This window comes from Mustela putorius, unplaced genomic scaffold, assembly GCF_011764305.1.
Source record: "Mustela putorius furo isolate JIRA1106 unplaced genomic scaffold, ASM1176430v1.1 tig00000407_pilon_pilon_pilon, whole genome shotgun sequence".
Lineage (NCBI taxonomy): Eukaryota > Metazoa > Chordata > Mammalia > Carnivora > Mustelidae > Mustela > Mustela putorius.
In genome coordinates this window covers 167,069-178,791 of record NW_025421373.1, presented here as the reverse complement: position 1 = coordinate 178,791, position 11,723 = coordinate 167,069, and positions in this window count along the sequence as shown.

The following is an 11,723-nucleotide window of genomic DNA, read 5'->3' as shown; positions in this document are numbered from 1 at the left end:
CATACAGCATATGCTGTCACATAAGATTCTTAATTTGATTTCTATAATTAAATATAGCTGCTAGCTTTTTAAAAAAAAAAAACTAATGCTTTAAAAACATAGTCTCATTAACATGCATGCTAAAACTTAACTTTCTAAAGATAATCTTGAAAACATATATACAACTTATGTTTTCTCTCTTAATGTATATACAGGACAGAGAGCAATTCATACCGTGGATATCAGACAGAAACTGATGAGATGAATGATAGAATGTCTTTAAAAATAACTCCTGTGGATTCTGATTAAGTCAAATTATCTATTGCGTATATTTAAATCTGTGAATGTAGAATCCATCACTCTATCCTTGTATCGTCATGGGAAATACATCTTTCTACTTGTGTAAATGCTTCCAAAGATCTTTAGATAAACTTATCTTGAGAATCTATGCTTTTATATTCTCATATACTTTAAAGAAGAAACAATCCAAATTTTAAACTTATATGTCATAAACTTTTATTAGGAATTTTTAATGAAAAAAGCACAGTGACATTTATTATGTTAAAATAAAATGGTATTTATAACTTCCATTTTATAGCAGTGGTAGTGTGATGCTGTGACTTTTACATGCTTGAAGGTGAACTCTGATTCTGATTCTACTGCTTCTTATTTATTCATAGGTACTTGGGTAAACTTTTATTGCCTCTGTTTTCTCATCTTTAAAACGGAGATAATAAAAGTAATTGCTTTATATGAGTTTTATGATAATTAAATAAGATCACGCCAATCAAGCATGTGGAAAAGCCTGAAACAATATAAATGTACAACAAGCAGAACTACTACTGTTTGTAAGTTTTTATCATGATGGGCCTTCGCTTCAGGTTTCCATACTCCTCTTCCAGACAGAACTGTTCTGGAGTGTATTGAAAGTTAGCCATGTTAATCATGATCCTTACATTTCCACTATGAATTCATGTGAAAGAATATTTTTTCAGCAGAGAAATCAGGTTGACTTAGGGAAAAAACTGCCTCCCACTTATTAAAATGTTATGCATCTGGATACAGTGCATGTCTTTAGTAACACTGTCCTAGATGATGATGAGGATGATGACGATGACGATGATTGACAACTCTCAAGAACTTCCTGATAATAATATTATATGTCCTTGCCTTTTGCTCTATGACTCTGGGGTACATTTCAGTAGAGTAGAGAAAATGTACATTCCCACCCTATCAACTCTGGTCTTTTCCACAATGGCTGTGACCAACAGACTATGTGAAGAAGAGCAGTGTGCTCATCCCAAGTCAAGTCCTTAAGATTCATAACCTTATGCTTGCCCCTCTTGAGGTCTCTTCAGTAACAATGTCATGTCCACAGAGCAGATACTTCCTCAGTCTGAGTCTTAGAATGCAAAAGGCTTGTGTAATCCCCCTGAGCCCACAGATGCAGAATTAGAGGAAGAAATAAACATCTGTTTTTGTAAACCAGAGATTGGGGATTATCCATCACCCCAGGAAAAGCTGATTAAATATGTGATAAAGGCATTTATATAAAAAGAAGAAATATAGTTTAATTTCACTACCCCACTGAGAAATGAAAAAAAGAATGAAAGAAGAATTTAAATACTAATTAAAATTCATTTTTCCTGAAAAATTCTAGAAGTACTAAAACCTCTTGAAATAAAAATGTACTTGGTATATAAGGACAAATACACAATTTTAGACTGCATCCTAATAAACAAGAGGATGGCTAATTTTCCTGTCAGCTTGTCTGGGCCATGATACCCAAATATGTGGTCAAACATTATTTTGGATGTCTCTGCAAAGGTGTTTTGGATGAATTTAAATTTAAATCAATGGATTTTGACTAAAGCAGATTGCCCTCCACAGTGTCAATCAATTTCATCTAATCAATTAAAGGCCCGAACCAAAGACTGAGTTCCCCCAGGTGAGAAGGAATTCTACCAGAAGATGATCTTCAGACTTGATCTGTTCAAACTTAAACTGCAACATTGGCCTTTGCCTAACTAACTGCCTTTGAACTTGAACTGCAACATTAAATTTTAACTTACTGCCCCATTCTTCATATTGGACTTAGGAAGCTGTATAATCATATGAGGCAATTTATCCAAATAAATCTCTCTCTCTCTCTTTCTCTCCCTTTCTGTACACTCACACAGACAGACACACACACGCCCTCTTGGTTCTGTTTCTCTGGAGAACCCTGATTAAAGCAGATACGGTGATATGGTAACAATAGTGGGGAATTTGATCTTTAGAATGAACTCTCTGAATTGGTTTTGCAATTTCCAGAATCAGCTCTCTATTCTGATTAGATTGAAGATACTAACAGCTCTATTTCCAGGAAGAAAGAGAGCCCTGATCGTCCATTTTGTGATGTGGCTCTAGAGATACACAAAATATCAACTCCTCATCCAGTACCTATGAAGCAAGAGATCAATGAACCAGGTATATCATAATTTTGAATATTTTAGTCAAATAAATGAATACAAGAAGGTAAATTGTTTTTTCCTAATGTCTCTGTACCAACTGGAGAAAGTGAAGAATGATCTCAGTGATTTGAATTCCCAGCTCAAGGACTGGAAATCTACTATATCCACTCTGAAAAAAAGGTGTTTATTTCCTTTAGTCACATGGCTGTCATTGTTAAAACCAAACACCAAATCTTATTCTGCAGTGGCTGAGTAACAAGGCAAACTGAATTCTCAGCCTCACAGGGTATCTATATTAAAGTGAAAACATTGATTGGAAACATATGGGATACTGAAAATTGGAATATGGAGGTATAGAAAGACTTCAATGAAATTGGATTCACTGAGTCTCTAAATTCTGATTTGTTCTTTGCTGGCAGAAATAACCTCTCCATCTAAGTCTGAGGAGACTAATTAACTCTGCACTGTCTGAAGAAAATAAACTGGCCTAATGTGAGGAAGTTGTCCTGCAAAGCACTATGATCCACTTCCACAACCTCTCTTTGCAGCCCCTACAGCTAGACGTAAGTCTCAGGAAGCTCCTAAAAGTAGTGTACAAAGTGTGACCCATGACACACCATGCTACACTCCAAAAGAACTACTTGATTTTTCTAACCGATGCAAAGAAAAATTGGGGGGAATACCTGTGGGAATGCATATTAAGGTTGTGGGATCTTGAAGACAAAAACCATAAAGTTGGATCAGGCCAAATTTGTTGATACAAACCTACTAAGCAGAGAATTCTACATTTAACATTGCCACTTGGGGAGTTAGAAAGGGCTCTATCAGATTGTTTGCTTGGTTGGCTAAAACCTGGACAAAAAGGTGACCCACATTAAGTGAACTTGAAATGCTGGACCTGCTTTGGTTTATGGTAGAGGAAAAAAGTTCAATGGCTTAAGAGACTTCGGAAAGATACAGGGGATTTATCATTTCTGCACCACTGAACTAGCCTGAGAAGGTCCAGAAGACACAATATTCAACATTACTGTGAGAAATTAATTGCTCTGAGATTTGCTCTTCTCTGCACAATTTCTACCACAGCCTCATCCAACGTATTTTATTTTATTTTTTTCTCAACGAACAGATGGATCTCAGAGAATGACAGTAGATTACCATAAGCATAAAAAAGTGGTGACTCCAATTACAGCTCCCTTACTAGATATGACTTCCTTGAACAAATAATATATTTGTTCATGCAAGGTATGCCACCACTGAGCTGACAAATGTTTTTTTCCCCTACATGCTTGTTGATAAAGATCATCAGAATTTGTTTGCTTTCAGAAGGAAGGCCAGTAATATACCCTAATTATCCTACCTCAGGGATATATCAACTCTCCCACCCTATGTCATAATTTAATTTGAAGGATCTTATCACCTTTCTCTTCAATAAGGTGTCGCACTAATCCATTACACTAATGACATTATCCTTATAAGACTGGGTCAGCAAGAAGCAGCAACTATTCTAGACTTATCGAAAAGACATTTGTGTATCATAAGGTGGAAAATAAATCCAACAAAACTTCAGTGCCTTCAACCTCAGTGAAATTTCCAAATGACCAGGGTGTGGGAGATGTTGAGATACCCCGTTCTTTTTTGAGATGCCCCTTCTAAGGCTGAGAATAAGTAGCTACATCTGGGCTCTCCTATAATGAATAAAGAGGTACACCACCTAGTGGGCCTCTTTGGATTTTGAGAGACAATATAGTCTTTATTTGAGTATATAACTCTCTGGGCCTTTTACTGAGTGACCCAACAGCTGCTAATTTTGAGTGAGGCCCAAAACAAAAGGAGGCTCTGCAGTGAGCCCAGACTGCTGTGTGAATTGCTCTGCTGCTTTGACCACATGATCCAGCAGATCCAATGGTGATCAGAATATCAGCGGCCAATAGAAATGCTATTACAGTGCAGTCTCTCAGGGTTTAAAAGCAATGCCCTGCCAGAGGAACCCTCTTACACTCTTAGTGGGAATGCAAGCTGGTGCAGCTACTCTGGAAAGCAGGATGAAGTTTCCTCAATAAGTTAAAAATAGAGCTACTCAACGACCCAGCAGTTGCACTACTGGGTATTTACCCCAAAGATACAAATGTAGTGATCCAAAGGGATCACTACACCTGCACCCCAATGCTTATAGCAGCAATACCACAACAGCCAAACTATGGAAAAAGCCCAGATGTCCAACCACAGATGAATGGATAAAGAAGATGTGGTATGTATATGCGCACACACACACACACACACACACAGAGGATATTATGCAACCATCAAAAAATGAAATCTTGGGGCGCCTGGGTGGCTCAGTTGGTTGAGCAACTGCCTTCGGCTCAGGTCACGGTCCTGGAGTCCCGGGATCGATTCCCGCATTGGGCTCCCAGCTCCATGGGGAGTCTGCTTCTCCCTCTGACCTTCTCGCCTCTCATGTTCTCTCTCACTGTCTCTCTCTCAAATAAATAAATAAAATCGTTAAAAAAAAATGAAATCTTGTTATTTACAATGACATGGATGGAACTAAAGGGTATTATGCTAAGCAAAATAAGTCAATCAGGAAAAGACAATCATCATATGATCTTACCGATATGTGGAATTTAAGAAACAAGGCAGAGGATCATAGGGGAGGGGAGGACAAAATGAAACTAGATGAAACCAGAGAGGGAGACAAACCATAAGACACTCTTAATCATAGGAAACAAACTGAGGGTTGCTAGAGGGGAAGGGCGTGGAGGGATGGCGTAACTGGGGGATGGACACTGGGGAGGGTATGTATTGTAATGAGCACCGGGTATTATATAAGACTGATCAATCACAGATCTGTGTCCCTGAAATAATGCATTATATGTTAATTAAATTAATTTACATTTAAAAAAATAAAAGCAATGCCCTGCCAACCTCTGTGAATAACTGTTGTACTTTTGAGAAATAGGCCTTAGCAGAGACTGAATGATTAACCATGGGCCACCAAGTTACCATGCAACCTAGGCTGCCAGTCATGAACTAGGAGTTATCTGACTCGCCCAGATATTATGTTGGACATGCTCAGCAGCACTCCATCATCAACCAGAAGTGGTATATACAATATCAGCCTGAGCAGGCCCTGAAGGCACAATAAATTATATGAAGAAGTGACCCAAATGCCCACTATTCCCCCGGTCCACTCCTAGCCCGCAGCTATGACCTCAGCGGGTGTTCCCTTTGACCATGCAACAGAGGAAGAGAAGGCTCAGGCCTGGTTTACACTAGCTCTGAAAGAGATGCAGGCACCACTGAAAGCCGACAGCTGAGGCTCAAAAGTTCCTTTCTAGGATACCCCTTAAGGACAGTTGTGAAGACAAATCTCTCCAGGGAGCAGACCTTGGAGAAGTGTACCTAGATGCTTATTTTGTTTGGAAGGAAAAATGGCCAGTATATACTGGATCATGACTTGTGGACATGAATTAGTGACAAGGAAGTCTGGGAAGGAGCTCTCTGATTGGGAAACAAACAAACAAACAAACAAAAAAGCAAAAACAAAAAGATACTTGTGTCCCATATGAATGTTCACCAGAAAGTTACTTCAACAGAGGAAGATTTTAAAAAGGCAAATGGATAGGATGATTCTTTTTTCTGGATGCCAGTCAGCCTCTTTCCCTAGTCACCAATGAAGTGGAAGGTTTCCACCAGGCAACACAGCAATGATCCCATTGAACTGGAAGCTAAAACTGTCCCTTGGTCATGTTGGGCTTCTCAAGATTCTGAATGAACAAGGAAAGGAGAATTACTGTGTTGACTGGGCTGATTAATACTGATTACCAAATGAAAGCTGTATTACCACTCCACAATAGAGGTAATGAAGAGTATATATGGAATACAGGAGATCCCTTAGGGCAGCTCTTGGTATCACCATGCCCTCTGATTAAAATCAATGGAAAACTAAGCACACAGTCCCAGCAGGACTATGAATGGCCTAATCCTTTTGAAAATGAAGATTTCAGTCACCTCATCAGATAAAGAGCCATGAATGGCTGAGGTGCTTCCTGAGGGCAAAGGGAATATAGAATGAATAGCTGAAGAAAGTAAGAAACTAAATACAACTACTACCACATGACCAGTGGTTAGTCTGTTTCTCTGGAAATCTCTGACTAATACTGAAGGGCATGGAAAACATGACAAGAAGAGAAAGTAACCACCAAAGAGTAGGAAACAAACTTGGCAATGTGGTGATCATAACAAAATATTCTTCAATTATTTTACTATTTAAAAACAACAAAAAAGATTTTATATGTACATTCTCAATTGCATATGCATTTATTAAAACAAAAATATTTCAAGTATTATTTTGCATTCTTCAATAAGTATTTCAAAATTGGGGCACCTGGGGGTGTGCCTGAGTGGCTCAGTCAGTTAAGCATCTAACTTCGTCTCAGGTCATGATCTCAGAGTCCTGGGATCTAGCCCCACATCAGGCTCCCTACCCATCAGGGAATCTGATTCTCCCTCTACCTCTACACCCCCCAACTTGTGCTCACTCTCTCTCTAAAATAAATAAATAAATCTTTTTAAAAAGTACCTCAAAATCGCAACATCTTATGTCTTTAGTTTTTCTTATTCTTTATTTAAATTCAGAGGATTTTAGAAAAAAATCACAATAAATAGGTTTCCTTTTGTTTGTTTTTCATTTTTTTATTAATTTATTTTCAGAAAAACAGTATTCATTATTTTTTCACCACACCCAGTGCTCCATGCAATCCGTGCCCTCTATAATGCCCACCACCTGGTACCCCAAGCTCCCACCCCCCCACGACTTCAAACCCCTCAGATTGTTTTTCAGAGTCCATAGTCTCTCATGATTCACCTCCCCTTCCAATTTACCCCAACTCCCTTCTCCTCTCTAACACCCCTTGTCCTCCATGATATTTGTTATGCTCCACAAATAAGTGAAACCATATGATAATTGACCCTCTCTGCTTGACTTATTTCACTCAGCATAATCTCTTCCAGTCCCATCCATGTTGATACAAAAGTTGGGTATTCGTCCTTTCTGATGGAGGCATAATACTCCATAGTGTATATGGACCACATCTTCCTTATCCATTCATCCGTTGAAGGGCATCTTGGTTCTTTCCACAGTTTGGCGACCGTGGCCATTGCTGCTATAAACATTTGGGTACAGATGTCCCTTCTTTTTACTACATCTGTATCTTTGGGGTAAATACCCAGGAGTGCAATGGCAGGGTCATAGGGAAGTTCTGTTTTTAATTTCTTGAGGAATCTCCACACTGTTCTCCAAAGAGGCTGCACCAACTTGCATTCCCACCAACAGTGGAAGAGGGTTCCCCTTTCTCCACATCTTCTCCAACGCATGTTGTTTCCTGTTTTGTTAATTTTGGCCATTCTAACTGGTGTAAGGTGATATCTCAATGTGGTTTTAATTTGAATCTCCCTGAGGGCTAGTGATGATAAACATTTTTTCATGTGTCTGATAGCCATTTGTATGTCTTGATTGGAGAAGTGTCTGTTCATATCTTCTTCCTATTTTTTGATATGTTTGCCTGTTTCGTGTGTGTTGAGTTTGAGGAGTTCATTATAGATCCTGGATATCAACCTTTTGTCTGTCCTGTCATTTGCAAATATCTTCTCCCATTCCATGGGTTGCCTCTGTTTTTTTGACTGTTTCCTTTGCTGTGCAGAAGCTTTTGATTTTGATGAAGTCCCAAAAGTTTATTTTCACTTTTGTTTCCTTTGCCTTTGGAGACAGATCTTGAAAGAAGTTGCTGTGGCTGATATCGAAGAGATTACTGCCTATGTTCTTCTCTAGGAGTCTGATGGATACAAATTAATATGAGAAGAGAGAAGAACCACATGGTCCTCTCAATTGATGCAGAAAAAGCATCTGACAAAATCCAGCATCCGTTCCTGATTTAAACGCTTCAAAGTATAGGGATAGAGGGAACATTCCTGAACCTCATAAAATCTATCTATGAAAGACCCACAGAAAATATCATCCTCAATGGGAAAAAGCTTGCAGCCTTCCCATTGAGATCAGGAACACGACAAGGATGCCCACTTTCACCACTCTTGTTCAACATAGTATTAGAAGTCCTAGCAACAGCAATCAGACAACAAAGAGAAATAAAAGGTATCCTAATTGGCAATGAAGAAGTCAAACTCTCTCTTCGCAGATGACATGATTCTTTATATGGAAAACCCAAAAGACTCCACCCCCAAACTACTAGAACTCATACAGAAATTCAGCAACATGGCAGGATACAAAGTCAATGTGCAGAAATCAGTCGCTTTCTTATACACTAATAATGAAAATACAGAAAGGGAAATTAGAGAATCAATTCATTTACTATAGCACCAAGAACCATAAGATACCTGGGAATAAACCTAACCAAAGAGGTAAAAGATCTGTACTCGAGGAATTACAGAACACTCATGAAAGAAATTGAAGAAGACACAAAAAGATGGAAGACCGTTCCATGCTCTTGGATCGGAAGAATAAACATTGTTAAAATGTCTATACTGCCTAGAGCAATCTATACTTTTAATGCCATTCCGATCAAAATTCCACCGGTATTCTTCAAAGAGCTGGAGCAAATAATCCAAAAATTTGTATGGAATCAGAAGAGACCCTGAATCGCTAAGGAAATGCTGAAAAACAAAAATAAAGCTGGGGGCATCACGTTACCTGATTTCAAGCTTTATTACAAAGCTGTGATCACCAAGACAGCATGGTACTGGCATAAAAACAGACACATAGACCAGTGGAACAGAGTAGAGAGCCCAGATATGGACCCTCAACTCTATGGCCAATTAATCTTCGACAAAACAGGAAAAAATATACAGTGGAAAAAAGATAGTCTCTTCAATAAATGGTGCTGGGAAAACTGGATAGCTATATGTAGAAGAATGAAACTCGACCATTCTCTTACACCCTACATAAAGATCAACTCAAAATGGATGAAAGACCTGTTTTTTTTGTTTGTTTGTTTTTTAAAGATTTATTTATTTATTCGACAGACAGAGATCACAAGTAGGCAGAGAGGCAGGCAGAGAGAGGGGGGGAGGAGGAAGCAGGCTCCCCACTAAGAGAGGCCATGATGCGGGGGGCTCTATTCCAGGACCCTGGGATCATGATCCAAGCCAAAAGCATAGGCTTTAAGCCACTGAGCGACCCAGGCACCCCTAAGTTTTCTTTTTATCCATAAAATAAGATAAATCCTTTGTGACACTTGATAGTAAATACTTAGATTTTCTCACATCTACATTTGGTTGATTTGAGTACATAGCACAGACATGTAACTAAAAAAAAAGAAAGAAAAAAAACAAGATTATTAAAAGAAGTAAACTATGAAGAATAAATTATCCTTTCATTTCATTTTCAGAATTTTCCAGAACCCTTCTTCAGAGGAGTTACTACTTATAATGTGGCTCATTGAGAATTCGTGAAAGCAAAAATTTCTTGTATGCCTTCCATGCTTTTAATTTTTTTAAATGGTGTGATAGACATTCTTCTGCACCATACCTTTTTCTTATTATTTACTTTCATTGGTTTCATTTATGCAGCACTTCAAATTAGATGCATTGATGATGATTTTCTCAATTTTCTACTAATAAAATTTACATTGTGTGTGTGTATTCCCATTATACACAATGTTATGATTGACAATCTTATATACACTTTCTCCACAGCCCTCTAATAAGATTTTGGCAGACTTTTTAAGAAATGAAACTGAGATATATTCAGTCATAGAAACATAGTTGGAAAAAAGTTACTATGGCAGAGTTACAGAATCAGAATTGAAATATATAGATATATATGTATATATATTGAGTATGCATGCCCCTCAAAAAAATGTCACCTAAATGTGTTTGCAAGTGGCTAACTCCTTAAATAAATGGCTTTTGCCCTATTCCATTTTTTTTGGAAAACTCTGCTTAATTTCAAAGATTTTTAAGATAGAGTTACATTTTTAACCCCTAAGCAAATCCAGCTCTGACATATTGCTTCCTCTGGGTTTGTAATCTGTGTTCTGGTACTCAACTCTCATTCTGTTTGTACTTTTTCTTACCTAGTTGTCCGAATCTTGAATCTTTCTTATTCTATAAGATGTCAACCAAACCTCTGTGAAGCAGATTTTAATGAATGTCCTAGAGGTGAGAAAGTGGTAATTGAGAAGCTTTACAACAAAGTACCACACTGAAAGTTACTTTAAAATTATATTAATATGTCTTTATTATTTCATGTACCTTGAGAGTTTTCATCAATCAGCTTTTCGCAAAGCTTTCACTTTCCCAATTTGTCACTGAACACGTTCTTTCTATGCTTTCTTTTCCTCTTTATCCCTCTGTGGAAGTCCTGGGCTATAGAAATGTTTATCCAGTCTACTTGAAATATAACTTTTACACTCAACTTCCTGTTTAGAAATAGGCTATGAATACAGTCAGGTTTTCAGTTCTGACTTTAAACAAGTTTCCATATATAATTTTTCTCTCTCAACTATATAGAAAAAAGTTGAAATAGAAACATTAATGTTAAAGAACAGTAGAGAAAGAAAGAGGTGAAAACTAAATTCTGATTGTACGGTCATGATGATAAAATCCCTCAATCTGCCACTGATGCTTCATATTCAACTGGTGATCCCACCAAGAGCATATGTATTAATTTTTATTCTTTCTGTAAAGACCACAAAGCTAGAATTTTTTTTTTTTTAATTTAAACACATGTGTTACTCCCAGTTACTTTTTTTTTCCCCATTGGTACCAAAGAGTTGGACATTTTGTAAAAACAAAACCATTGTTATTGTGATAGCAGATATATAATAATTTTGATTGTGGAATTAATTCTTTTAAATATTTTATTTATTTATTTCAGAGATTGAGAGAGAGAGAGAGAGAGTGCGTGCACTCTGCTGGGGGGCAGAGAGGGCAGCCGACTCCAGGCTGAGCAGTGAGCCCCATGCAGGGCTCCTTCCCAGAACCCTGGCATCATGACCTGAGCTGAAGACAGACACTTAACCAACTGAGCCACCCAGGTGCCCCGATGATTGTGGAGTTTAAATATGACGTCTTCCAAGATCTAGCCATAGATAGCTGTGTGACTATGAGAAAGTTACTTATCTAATTCTTAGTTTCCTCATATGTAAAATGAAAACTAAAACAGTATTTATCTCATTTGATTGATATAATGATAAACTTTAACAAATGTATAATATTTACAATAGTACTTAGATTACACTAAATCAAAGAAAAGTTATAATGCATATAAAAAAA